This window comes from Condylura cristata, unplaced genomic scaffold (genome assembly GCF_000260355.1).
Source record: "Condylura cristata isolate star-nosed mole 26May11 unplaced genomic scaffold, ConCri1.0 scaffold00003, whole genome shotgun sequence".
NCBI lineage: Eukaryota > Metazoa > Chordata > Mammalia > Eulipotyphla > Talpidae > Condylura > Condylura cristata.
Window position 1 is genome coordinate 68,691,051 of NW_004567104.1, and position 14,853 is coordinate 68,705,903.

Here is a 14,853-nt window from a genome sequence, read left to right on the forward strand (position 1 = left end):
ATACTTCGTCAATCAGCCTGTTCTGCTCCCCACTCTGTCTCTGGTGAATCCTCTCACTGCCCCTGCACCTCTGGCCTGTACCCCACTTCTATATGCATAAATAAATAAATCTCTAAAAAATGTAAAATTAATGACTTAGCTATCAGGAAAGAGCAGATTTTCACAAAAATCATAGTTGAATCTATGAAGATAAGAAATGGATTTAGAAAAATGTTCAGGGTTTTTGGCTGAACTAGGGACAGAAAACTAACTTCTGAGAAGGAGGAATGACTTTTGGAAAGGCATCTTTAGGGTATTTCTGCTATAAATGAGGGTGAGAGCCAAAAAAGTTAAAGAACTGATACAAAAATTGATGATTTTCTACTGAAATGGGACAGAGTACTTCAATGTAACTGTTACAGGTGCTTCCCAGTTGAGATTACCTATTATGTGACTCCACTTACTCATCTAATTCTAGCCATAAAAGTTCACTGTTGGCTTTTATAGAATTAATAAATCAATGACATCAATTTTTCAAAAAAAATTAATACTAAAAATAATAATTTCATCTTTCATTTAGCTATATAACAACGAAGAGATTATATTAGCCTTGTTATTTATGACAACCATTCAATATAGAAATTATTAGGAGATTTAATAGTTAGCAAAATTGAGATCTGGACTAAGACTAGCCTAGGTCCTGAAGCTGTGAGTGTCAGAAACAGATATTCCCACAGACCTGGTCCACTGGGTTCACTTTTCCACTCTGTTCCACACTAACTTCTTCAGGAATATGCTTCTCTGCAATTAAATATAGAAATAAAAGATGAATGATTTAATCCAATAGAGACATTGTCTATAATTTCCTCTTAACAGTTTTGCCATGAACCTGAACTGTTGGAAAACTGGTCTCAAAACATTTAACAGGTTGATGGTCTTCATCCCTAGAAGTCTGTCCATGTTATTACTTTGGCAGAGGAAAACGTGATTAATGGCATTTTCTTTCTGAAGCTCATAGTTCCACAGAAAGTAAACAAAGAATGTCATAAATGTGAGTTGTGCTCCAGAATGCTAGAAAGATAGCAGTGTAAGATGTGAAAAATGAGAGATTCTCGAATAGAGTAAATTCTCTGCTGACAGATAGATTGTTTTTATGTGTTTATAACATCCACAAAATTTCCATATGAGGTCATTTTTAATTTATACCACACATGATCTCTGTTAATCCACCTTTTTCTCAAGGTATGCTAGGCTGAGGTTTTGTTTTTATTACCCCACCCACATGTGGTTGGCCTACACAAACATATACACACCCTACCTGGATTGTTGCCAATATAAATACCAACGGCATCCATACCATGGGAAGAAGAATAACTTGGTTAAAAGTTGATGCAGAGGTTAATGTCCAAACCAAAGCTTGCATTGCACAACCACATGCTAGAAAAATTCCAATATTGTAAAAACAGTACAATCTATAGTAAAAACAGGGGAATCTATAGTTTCTACTTTGTCACCTATGAAATGTAAACTCACATAAAAACAAGCTATGGGTGCTCATTAAATGCATGGGAAGCCATGGAGAACATTACATTGTTTGAGGAAGTTCAAAAATCTCCTACATCCATAAACAGCATGTGGCGCAATTTTTTACTGAACATGCCGCCAATTAGTTCTATTGTTTCATTGAATAAATCTTACATGGAGCCACTCCTATATAAGTGAAAATCTGTGCTTGGACATAGAATTATCCATGCCACGGGGATCTGTTTACCAAGTTTACTTGAAAAACATACAAAGAAAAGTTAAGTATAAAAAAATTATTCTGGGAGAAACCAGATGGGAAGAAGAGTGGGTTTTATCCTTAGAGAACATTTCCGTGAATTCAAAACCAAGAAGCCAGAGGAGGGCGCACTGTGCAGCCGGGTGATGTGGATGAAAGGCAGGAGCCTGACTCAGGTCTGTGCTGATGGGTGTGGCCTAGATTTCCACAGGCTAAACAGTCGTTAAGGACAACGTGGTTCACTAATTCACAGGCAAGTTTGGCGGTGTCAGACAAATTAAAATGCCTCGTCTCCATTTCTGCTGGGCTGGTGGTATTTTCAGGGATGTTTCAGTTCATCGACACCTCCCCAACCTCGAGTTACCCTCACATGACATTTCGAGACATGCACATTTACTTCGGAACTCCTTGTCCCCCACCGCAAGAATTTCATTTTGAGTGTATGTGGATTTTGGGTCATTTTGATAGAGGATAATTAGAAAAAGATGGAACTCGGGTAGGGGTGGGAGGGGGAGTCAAACAGCAGAAAGAAAGGGCCTGCCAAAGCAGGCAGTCAGTCATGGGAGAGATAAAGGCCGCTCTGTGCTCAGAAACCTTTCTCAGGAAGGGAGCCACAGCATTTGTAAAAGGGACTGATAATGCCAGGTCACAGTGCTTTTCTGGCAAGAGGTAACTCTGAGTGGAAATTTGAGGTCACAGGTCCGCGAGATCAGCCAAGGAAGGCTGAGAAATATCTACTTCACCGTGAAGTCAGACCACTGAAGAAGTTAAAATGGCTACAGGAATCCTTCTCCATCTTGAGTATTCAAATTGAATATATCTCTTACAGCATCAAAATTCATTCTTAGAAAGACATTAAACATTTCAATAGGTCAGACTTGGAAGAAAAGGAAGCGCTTCTTAGCTTCACTCAGGCAAACTCTACCACAGTGCAGAAGTTATAAGCATCTCATTTCAACCACAGAAGGAAAGGCAAAACAGTGATCTGGGGTTAATTGTGGAATATTCATTATGCCTCTAAAATATGCACATGCTAATGTTTACATGCTCTGGATTTAATGTCATCAGTATAATTCTATTTTCATGAACAAAAAAAAAATTGTTATAAAATATGAAATGTAAAAACAAGCCACTAAAGAGTGAAGCTCAAACTCTCACCCCCAGCATTTTCCATGCCCAAGAGCAAGGATTATAAACCTGGTGTCTTGAGTCACAACTGGGGAAACTGAGTCAATGATGCATCTTACTCTTCAGGGTCATGTAACAGGGTGATGGAGGTTATGATTAAGTTTAGAGAGAACCTCTCATAAAAAATTTGAACCCAACCCACTTTGTAGACCGAATTAACAGGTCTGCAGGCCATAAAGTTTTCTCAATCTGCTCCTTTCACCCTCCCCACATTTCAGATCCTTTAACAACACACAAGTGCCTCTGGCACAGAGGCTTCCAGAAGGCTTGTGAGTGGGGAACCCTAAATTTAAGGAAATATGTGTATTTCCACAGTGTGGCTTTCAAGTATTCATCTCTGGTATGAGTTCTCTTTTTTTTTTTTTTTCATATTTTGTGTTGCTGTTTTTGTGGTAGTGGATAAGTGCCATGACTTTAAGGGGCAACTTAGAACCCGCATCATCACTTTTGGGTGGTTTTATCAAAATGAATTGGGGGGGGCGGTAAAGAAGTATTGCAAATGTAACTTAGATACACATACACACATACACAAAACAAATCCACAATCATCTGTTCCTGTGCACACAGCTATACAAACTTACCCACACATAAGCAGACAAATACATAAGCACATGCAAATCCACAAAAATACACTAACATATAAACAGACACAGAAATACAGAAACACCCTTGAGTTTCTGACTGGACAGGTGTACATTTCTGGGAAGGAATAGCACAGGGTCTTGAGGAAGGGAGAAACAATTTGTTCTCATTTGTATCTGAGTTTGCCTAGCTCCAAATCTCTTGGCCCAGTTAATTGTACTAAATTCATTCCCTTCTTGCATTTTAACTGTATATGTAGCTGAAAATCAGTAGCTTCTGCTCCCAATCTATAAAATTAAATGAGCCCTATGTATCCCTGATTATTAGAGTTGTACAGATTTTATCTTTCACCCCTATTTCCTCGCCCACGATGAGTGACACAACTCTTTTTATGTCAAAATCTCCTTCAATATACTGTACACACAGATTTCACTTCTGATCTTGGGCAGTGTGGTTTAAATATTGATATATTGTTTTGATGAGGGATGATTCAATTAATTATGAAAATTACATATTTTTGGCAACATATCCCAAACATGTAAATATAAGAAGCATAATGCTAAGATTTAGGTGCCTAGTTTTATTGCTTTTTAACTGAGCAAATAATAGATCTTAGTAGTTATCAAATCATACATTCCATGGATCTTAGAAAATTCTATAAAAAAATGAAAGAATGAACACATTCTCACTTTTTTCTGTTCTGTGTAGTAAGAAATATCCTGTCAGTAAGAGTGTGAGAACAGTTGGTAAAGAATCAGAGTGAGTGTGTGTGTGTGTGTGTGTGTGTGTGTGTGTGTGTGTGTGTGTGTGTCTGTATGGAGAGGAAGCGGGGAGAAGAGATGAGGAGGAAAGAGAAGGGACTTAGTGATGTAGGAACAGCAAGGGACTCTGGGTATAGACGTTTTTTATGTTTTGTTTTGTTTTTTGTTTTGTTTTGTTTTTTGTTTTTTTGTACGGCCACAGGTTTCTATCAAGTGTTTCATTCTTGAACAAAATGGGAGAGAATGGAGAGTGGAAGCAGCTATTGCTTTTCATTGTAAAGTGGTCTGAAAGGGTTGTTGGGAAGGAGCCTGGGAAGCAGGTGTGATGTAACTGTGATCACATACCTTAAGGCATTTTGCATAGAATCATTTCATTCTTAAAGTGTAACTAGCTTGACATTGTAAAAGAAGATAACAGCATTCATTCTGGATGTGGCTTCAACCTGGCTAGGTTTGCCTAGAAAATTATATTACCCAGTAACTACAGTCATTTGCTGTTTTCTTCTCAGCGGAAGAACAATTCTGTGTGACGACTTTTCTGAACACAGCGGGTGTCTCTGCTAAGCAGCTGGCTTCTTGTTTGCATGTAAAATGGATCAGTTAAAATTTTATAATAAAGCATTTCATGTTTTCCAAATAGAATTGTTTCAGTATTTGACTAAAATTGGATAATTTGCCAGGAGAAATAGTTTCCCGAGTGCCAGAAGTTTCAGTGTCTCTGTGACCGATTCTTGCTGTCACTCCTTTGGTTTATGCACGAAAGTCAGGCCCCGCGCTCTTTGCAATCTGCTCCCCTTCCATGGATGGGTCCTAATTGCAGCTTTGGTCTAGGACTGAATGTGATCATTTCAATCATTTTTCCATTTCCCAAAGAAGCGATTATTCTCTTATAAAATGCTTATTAGTAAAGACATGGGGAATTCAGAACAATTCCATTTTTTGCTTATCTTCCAAGGACTGTGAGATCAGGATCCAGATGTTCTGACTTAGCCAAGGGCAGGGTTAATCCTTGGCAAAGGAAAACTGAGGTCTTGCTTATAAGGGAAAAAGAGGTCTGAAATTGTGCATGACTTCAAGATTCACATAGTTCTGCAGGTACGGCCATTTCTCACGTATTACAGAGACAGAGAGATGTGAAGAAATGTGACAGAGGTATCTTCTGCCTTTAATGACTTGAAATGCAGTTAAAAAATGGAAATACATCACTAGCTGAAGTTAGTGATGTATTTTCTACACACTGCGAACTACATATTGTTTGAGTAAATAAATATATGAAAAATAGGAGTTTTTATTTAACAAAATAAATATTTCTATTTAACACTATGAACACGTAGTAATATTACCACTAGTGAAACATTTACGAAGTTTTGTAATTAACTTCCTCCATATCCCCTTATTTGTTCATTCTGCACCACATCATTCAGGAATTTCATGCTGACTGCAGGTGTTCCAAGATATATTTAAATTTTTAAACAAATATTTCAAGTGCCCTTTTAATGGAAACAAAGTTCTGATTTTCCTCCAGTGCTCCCCATTCCCATCCTCCTCAGTCCACACAGACTAGAGGTGTTAACACCAGCAAGCATCAACATGGGATGGCATGGCTCAGAAATGACATCAGAACTTTGCACTCTTGTGACAGCCGATGAAAGGAAGGACGTAGTCCCCATATAATGTCATGAATCTTGATTGCTAGACTTTGAGAAGCTTGGAGAAAGAGAATTACCCTTTCTGCTAAAACATGCAGAATGGGGTGCATTTCTGGGTCATTGTGTAGGTATCCTGACACTGAGAATGAAAAGTCAGCAGGAAAACAGAGCAAACAGAAAAGGTGTCCAGTGTAGAGCAAAAGTAAAGCTTGAAAGTGAACTCAAAGTCCTATAATCCCCCCAGCCCCTTGTCCAGCTGCCCCGACAAATGTTCTCTTTTGCTTTTGTTTCTTTCTCAAGTTAATTTGAATTCAACTTTCTACTGCTTGTTTTGTAGAGATGCCTGACTTACATGCATTGCAGGTGGCTAATGAGAAACTAGAATAGTGGGAAGAGAGCAGCTCTTACACGTGAGACATACCCAAGCCTGATGACTGCTACAAAAATGTAACATCACATTCTTATCTGTGTCTAGAGTCTTCCAGAGGATGATGGTTACACAAAGAGAATACGTATTGTAAAGCATGGAATGACGTGTTTGATTGTGGGGTGTTTCTCACTTACGGCTATCAGTGACCCTGGTAAGGGGAAGGATGAACTAAAGGAACTCTGCAGAGTCTAATGGACTCCACCCCCTACTCCAGCTTCTGGACCCTACACCCTACTCCAGTGATTGGAAACTACAACTCCCAGCAGTACCAGGGAGAGAACTGTGAGGACCCAAGGGCGGAGCTAGCAGGAATTCTGGGACATTGGGGGATAAATAGGGCGTGATTGCATCTCCCACTCTCTCGCTTGGGAAACAGCTCTCCTGACCTCTGATTTGGTGTGTTCAGTCAGCCTAGCCGTGAGGTATTTCAGTTACTTTGTATCCTGCTCTCTTTCCCTGGGTTGTTTCCTGTTCCTTTCCCCTTTTGTAAATAAACCCGTTATTGACCCTTTTGTGTGTACCTGCAGTATAACTGAATTGTGAGTGCACAGGTGAGGCCCCACAGACAGGGGGCCCAATCCACTCTGGGCTACCCTGTAACAACCCTAGATGTTAATATTTGTGTTTGTTTTCCTCCACCTGGGAAAATGTAACTAAATTTCCTGCATTTAAAAATGTATCACCCACCAAAACTATTAAAATAACTTCCCTACTAGAATTTGGGGAATAACTTAGGCAGCCTCCTCTAAACCCTCCATCTATGTAATGATAACATGTTAGCGTTCTTAGTACTCGAGGATTTCTGTATAAATCATAGTCATATTTGGAATTCTCTTTAATATATGTAGGACTTTTGATTAGCCTTCTCCTTTAGTTAATGATTTACCTTCTTTTAAGAATGTGTTAAGCAGTATTGAATCTCTTACATAAAATTATATGAGTAATTTCCTGTTGTTATGGTTAATATCAAGAATAGTAATGATATTATTTGGCATATTTCCCAGTGAAATGAATATCATGTATTTAAGACAATTTCCAAAGAAAAGTATATTAAGGATTATAGCTTTACTTTAATAACTCAATACATTTACTTTTTTAATAATAGATTTCTAAGAGGGTCAGGAGTCATATCCCTTATTTTAACAAAAAGGAAATGGATATCTAAGCAGGTTAACAATCTTGTCCAAGTTCGGTAAACAGATTGCAGTTCAATGTTCTTTAAGGTTTTCTAAACTGACCCAGCCTTTAAGAAATATTTGTAAAGCTTAGATCCAAAACGTTTTTGGCATGTTTTCTAAGAGTAAGATTCGGAAGGCAGTAAAAGTTTGCTGGAATTATAATATAGTCAGCTGTTTCTTTTTTCTATAAATTTTATAATATGAAGCAAAATTTTCTGCTATAAATTTTTAATTTTTATTTGAGTAAGTTTTAGCTTGATTTTACATTTCTTGATATTAACCTATGATAATTATAAGGCCATATATGTAAATATATTCAATATTCAATGTTATCTCTAGACATTCAAGAAAGGCAATCGTATATTTAATATTTTAAAATTCAAAACACATACAAGATAAAAACAAAATAAAATCAAAAGTCAAATAACAGAAAAGGGAATTAAATGTATTAAACTCTTTTTTATAGAGTAGCTTTTTAATATCTTGAATATAACTAAAAAAGCAATTTAAATGTAGAAAAATAGATATATTTCAGGAATTATGTGATGACCTTCAAATCTTTTAGAAAGAAGCAATCCACTAACTCTGGACAGGGTGAAACCAGAAGGTAAACAGAAAGTCACTTGCTATCTTTAAGGAGATTAATAACCTCTCAGGGTGAGAGAAGAGAGAAGAAATAGTGGATTAGGCTCATATTTCAGAGTATCTAGAAATTTTATACTGCGTCCCATTTTTCTGTCTTCAGATAAGGGTATTTTGACATAATAGTGAAATTCTAACTGTATCACAATATATATTTTTGGTGCTGAAACAAGATAATTAATTGTCTTTGGAAAGAATGTGGGGTAGTTTCTAAGCTCAAGAATAATGACAGGATAAACTGTATAGATGAAGTTGATGGGAGATAAAATAAATCCAGGGTAAGCTTCATACAAGTTACTGCAAGTCACAATAACCTGTTCAGTGAGTCACACATTTAAATAAATAAAGTCAAAACTATTCACTATCCAGTGGCGATTTTGAAATAAAAAGTAACTTTTAAGCAAGATTATTATAAATAATATGGATAGTAATTTGTGCAGGGTGAGCACTTCTCTTTTAGATGTAAATAACGTAAAAACATAATAACATGAAAACACCCCAGTGCTGGCTGAGTGACACTTTGAAGTGAGCTATCCTTACCTTTGTCAAAAGGGGATTAACTCTCAGGCCCCTCTCTGGAGCACTTTTAATGGAAGAGTAAGATTCTCTGTGCAAATGAAAGAAGTGGATGAAAAGATCTGAATGAAAACTAAGATCACTTCTTGGATATTAACCTATGAGAGCTATAATCCACATTTATAAACATATTCAATAATCAGAGCTATCTCATAGAGGTAGAATAGGTGGAATTTGAAATAAGAAATTCTAATTTGAAAGATTATGTGATCAGTATACCATTCATCAAAATGTTCTTTCTGGATTAAAACAACTCACGAGTCCCTTATTAAGTTGAAAGATCAGTGCAAATTAGACGGTTGCCCCATATTTCAGGGCACCCAGTCCAAGGTTTTATAAATGGGGCAATCATTTCTGTCAGGATAGAAGCATTGTATGGAGGAAGGGCATGAGTCCTTTGGGTTATGTATACTTGGGTTACACACTGACAGGGTACCCTAGAGACCCCATCTACTGATGGATGTTATGGAAGCAGGACTTTTACCATAAAGCTTTGGATAAAGATTCAACATTGTGGTGTTCATTCTGGGTATGCAGAATCCAAAGCACTGAGGTTATCCATGTTCACTCATTTTTTATGGCTTTTGATATCAATAGTCATGACTTGAAATCATTCTTCTCTAGCCCCTCTCTCTACCTAGAAGCCAAATAATATTTTCTTGTATTTTAAGCAACATGTAGTCTGCTAAGGAGAGGATCGTTTGCAAATTCTTGAGAACAAATGACCCAAGCAGATGGCAGCCACGTGTCCTCATGGCTAACGGCACAGGCAGTGGACTTGTGCTCTTAGCAGAAACACTTGTTTCTGAATCTGTGGTTCGGTAATTTTTTTGGGTTTGTTTGTCCACTCTTACTGTTTCCATTATTTTGTATACTGAGAAAATTGTAAAAATGTCAGGAAAAATATTTTACACATCTTCCACTCTCTGATAGAAGGAGGAGCTTTGATTAGAGCATGATTAAAAGGAGAGATGGATCTGCTTTATTTGCCTTGGGGGAACTGATGACATTGCCCTTAATGATAGATGCATGATGTCTTTCTGTTTTGTTTTTTTTTTTTAAGATTTATTCATTTATGCATGCAGAACTGGGGTACAGGCCAAAGGTGCAGGGGCCATGAGAGCATTCACCAGTAGACAGAGCAGGGAGCAGAACAGACTGACAAAGTACACTGCTGAGGGCTAGACAGGAGAGATCTGCCACGCCATGTGGAACACCTCTTGTGCTTGGGATCCAACTTGCACTGAAGCAACTGCAGCTAGCTTACAGTGCTGCATCCTAACTGATTGCGACACCAGGGAGGGCCTTCTTTCTTTCTTTTTTTTTTTTTTTCAGAATTATTTTATTTATTTATTTATGCATACAAGAACTGGGGTATAGTCCAGAAGTACAGGGGGTGAGAGGAATCACCAGAGACAGAGTCAGGAGTAGAACAGGCAGATGAAATGAAATACACTGCAGAGGGGAGCAGCAGGCAAGATAGTAGAGGTCTGTGTGCCATGTGGGTCAGCTCTCTGGCTGGGTTGGAACTCATGACACAATGGCTGGTGATAGCTTTATAGTGCTGACACTTAAGCCCTAGCAGTACCAGAGAAGGCCCTGGAGACATGGTTTCTTGCCTAGCTTGTTAAGGATGTTTATGCTGTTAGGCAGAGTTAGCTCTTGTTTGTCTAGAAATACCAGAACAAGGTTCTCTGATTTATAGGCACCATGAGTCAGCATGAACTGGGTTAGCCATGCCATATACTGGGGCTTTGGGAGTGTCTATCTCACAGCAAGGTCCATCTGGAAAGCAGATTTACATTCACACCTTTTGAGCTATCCCAGAGACACTGAGTCAGAAGAATCAGATTGTATCCTCCAAGCATTTCTTTAATACTTGAATGAAGTATTTATATTATTTGACTTTTTATGTGTAGTTTTCAACTTTGAAATGAGCAAACTTTATATATAAAGTCATATATAAATATATATATATATATAAATATGAAAACAACACATACTTGAAGGTCTAAGACTTTGGGAGGAAGAGGGAAATTTCAAATAATTTCATATTATATATATGAAATATCTTCTGGTTTATGGTTTATATACATATATATATATATATATGAAATATCTTCTGGTTTATGGTTCCATATTATCATGACTTGTTATTTGAAATTTCCCTCTTCCTCCCAAAGTCTTAGACCTTCAAGTATATATTGATTGTTTTCATATTTATATTTCATGTTTGCAAAGTCAAACCAGACATGAGAAATTTCTTCAATCTCACCTCATAAAAGTCAATCCTCTATCGCCTTCATGATTCTCAAGTGTGTTTTTTGAACCTCTCTGGCCTCATTATGACAAGAATACTGGGTCGAGATTGTTGGTTGCAAAATGTTTGTCATGTTGTTATTCTTGCCGGCTGCAGGGTTTCTCCAAGATACAGAGTTCTCCATAGTCTGTTCTTCCTTCCTTTCCACCAGCCTACAAATCCCAGCTGTGATCAGCTAGTGAATCCCGAGCTTCAGGGAAAGTTTGGTATGTGTTTGGAGTTTGATTCATGGTCCATGTGCTGTCGAGAGAGTGACCTGTCCTACAGAATCACAGCACACCCTGCTAGGTCTCAACTCCTGAAAAAGTCTCCAGCCGCTTATCATCATCGACTGGGCCTGGAGAAGTTCATTCTCAGAGCCTCAAAAGAAAAGCAATTAAAAAATGATTAATTTTTATTGTATAGTTGCAGAAATTTGGTTTCCCCTGTGGAATGGACCCTGCATATGGTATGTTCATAGACTTACCTATTTCAGAGAAGGATGTCTATTCGTGGGATAAGAGGTGAAATGCATGTAGTCAGTTTCCCATTATTATAGTGTAGTTGATACTTTCAAAGAGGAATGATGCCTGGCTTCCCTGGTGCACAGGTTGGGGAGAGGGTCAGCACTATGAAGCTATCTGCAGTCACTGCTTCAGGAGTTCGATCCCCAGCCAGCGAGGTGACCCGCATGGCTCAGCAGACCTCTCCGGTCTTCTCCACTGCTCCACTCAGCAGTGCATTTCAGTAGATCCACCTAATCTGCTCCCCACTCTGCTCTAGTGAATCCTCTCATCCCTACACCTCTGGCCTGCACCCCAGTTCTTGTATGCATACAAAAACAAAATAAATCTTTACAAAAAAAGGAATGATGTTATGAAGAGGATTTTTAAAGTCACAATCAGGTTGTGTTTTTTAATATCTTTTGCTTCCACTTAACCAAAGTCACTATGAAACTAATAGAGGAGACATTGTATGATTTCCTCCTTCATGGGGCATCCACACTGGTGGTGTAACCAAGGGTTGTTATAATGTAGACTTTATGACTGATGATAGGATACCATGAACTGTTAAGTAGTACATTTAAGATGCTTGTTCATTTTAAGCTTCAGATTTAGAATTGAAGTCTGTCTGCTTTGGGGGCCAAAGGTTCCCCACTACAATTCTGCATCATTATTCCTTAAATAAGGGTAGTAGTCATCCCAAGGCTAACATCAAGGTTCCTCACTGGACCACTGAAAAAGACTCTTTTTCAAAGTTCGTATCACTCTTGATTCAGCTTAAATCGAGGCTCCTATTTTCCTGCTTTGATTGGAGGACCACCACACCTAGAGCTCTTTCCAGTCCTTGGTGTGGTCACCTGTGTCTCAAAGTCAGCCAAGGCAGGTTGAAGTGGCTTCACACTTGCAAGTTCTCTGACCTCCTGTTCTGCCTCCCTCTTTTCCTTGTATCTCTCTGACACTGGCCACAAAAGTTTCCTGAACTTTAAGGATTCTTGTGATCAGATTAGTCCTATTAGATAATCCAATGTCCCTCATATTTTAAAGTCTTCATCTGAAATAATAACTCCCCTTTTAGCATGTATCATAAGCTACACACTGGTTCTAGAGACTTGGGTATGAATATTGGGGGAGCCAATGATTCAACCTACCATACTAACCCTATCTATCTATCTATCTATCTATCTATGTATCATTCATCCATAATGTCTCTTTCTCTTTCAAAAGCATGATGTTGAAGGACCTCCCCTGCGGTGCTGTGGGTAGGAGCACTACACTGTGAAGCTGAGCCAAGCCATGGCCACTTCAGGGCGAGTTGGATCCCTCCCCAGAGGTGACCCACATGGCGCAGCAGATCTCTCCTGACTGCCCGCTGCTCCCCTCAGCAGTGTACTTCCACGATCTGCCTTTTCTGCTCCCCACTCTGTCTCTGGTGAACACTCTCACTGCCCATGTACCTCTGGCCTGTACCCCAGTTCTGTATGAATAAATAAATAAAATCTTTTTTTAACAAAAAAAAACAAAATATTGAAAAATAGAAAGAAAATGAGATGTTGAGTCAAAACAACAAGACTTCAAAACTGCCTCCCCTTCCAGCTCTTTATTAATATGACCCATCTTATAATTTAATTATGAGGACTTTTTTCATCTGTTCAAAATTTTGATCATTCCTTGTATATTTCCCTAAACAAGTAGTTGTGAAATGGATGGGCTAGTCATGTGCACATCCTCCATGCTCTGCTGCTGTAAGGGAAGGGTGGTGCATTTGAGTCCAGTTTGTTTGATAGGAACCATCGCACATCCTGTCTCTTATCAAAACCTGCTTCAGGGGCAGTTACCCCAGGTCACTGAGACCAAGCCAGGGGACTGTCATTGTCAGCCGGGCTAGAGATAAGAATACAGGGGAGTGATCATCAGGGGAAGGAAACTGGATTCTGTCCTCGCTAAGCCCAGCGTGTGGGAAACAGCTGGGCACATTAATTTAACCTTTGTCATCTCTGGCACTGAAAAAGCACATCCAGTTTACACAGAAATTATTCCCAAATGTTTCATTTACAGTTTGGTGAAAAGCATTAGGAAAATGACTTGAGTCAAAGCATGGCATGTGTTATTATCCTGAGAACTCCCTCTGCTAAAAGGCATGTGATATTCAAGTACTTCATAGACATCTGTGGATACTTCAGGCACCTACATTTACCTATATGGGCAATAATAAAGGAAAATGTACTTGAGAAAATAAAATGCATGCATAAGAAACCAATAGAAGGCCTGTGAGTTCTCTGAGGTTATTTGCTTGCCTTCTGGATAGAATGTGGAAGTTCATCTAATTGAATGTCCTATCATCTGCTAGAATGTGATGCTCACATTATTACAAATTAAAAGCAGCTTGTGTAGATAGCTACAGTGGGAAATATTGTGGCAAGTGGAGTAAATGTGGTCCTTTTTTTAAATAATTTTTTAAAAGATTTTTTTTAATTTATGCATACAGAACTGGGGTACAGGCCAGAGGTTCAGGGGTAGAGAGAGGATTTATCAGAGACAGAGCAAGGAGCAGAACAGGCCGACTGTCGAAGGACACACTGAGGGGAGCAGCGGGCGGGTCAGGAGGGTTCTGCCGCGCCATGTGGATCTCCTCCGGGGCAGGCGGGAATCGAACTCACGCTGAAGTGGCTTTAGCTTCTTAGTGCAGTGCTTTAACCCACTGCGCCACCAGGGAGGGCCCATAAATGTGGTTCTTGATTTCACTTTCATTAGTCTGTATCATTCAGAATGGCCAGTCCTGGTATCTGAGTAGTTTCCAAAGCCCATCAATGGGATCAAATTCCTCAAGCTTTGAAAACAAGAAGTCACATCCCAAAATATGGATTCATTCTCTATTATACCTTGATTGGTTGAGCAGCCACTAAAAACAAAGGCTGCTCTGTCCTACCTGGCCCCAGTGCAGTACTAACCTCTGGAGTTAACTGCTCCTTCCATGTACCCACAAGTATATTTAGGGAAACTTCAAGAACAAATTGAGCAGTGACTGTCCGAAGAATCTGGATGTCATGAAGGAGGCCAAAGTTCAGGCAGAGAAAGTGGCTGCTGAGATTACTAAGAAGCTGGGAAAATACTTAAAGAAGGAAAAGAAATACTGACTATGGTGCCCCCCCCCCCACATCTCCAGAAAACAGTGATAGTGCCTGGAGGGGTGTCAAGTGACAAGTGAAAGACCCAGTAGAAGAAAAAGCAAAAGCTCCAGGCGACTCCTCAGGAGAATGGAATGGAAGGGAAGACTCATCTGTCTCCT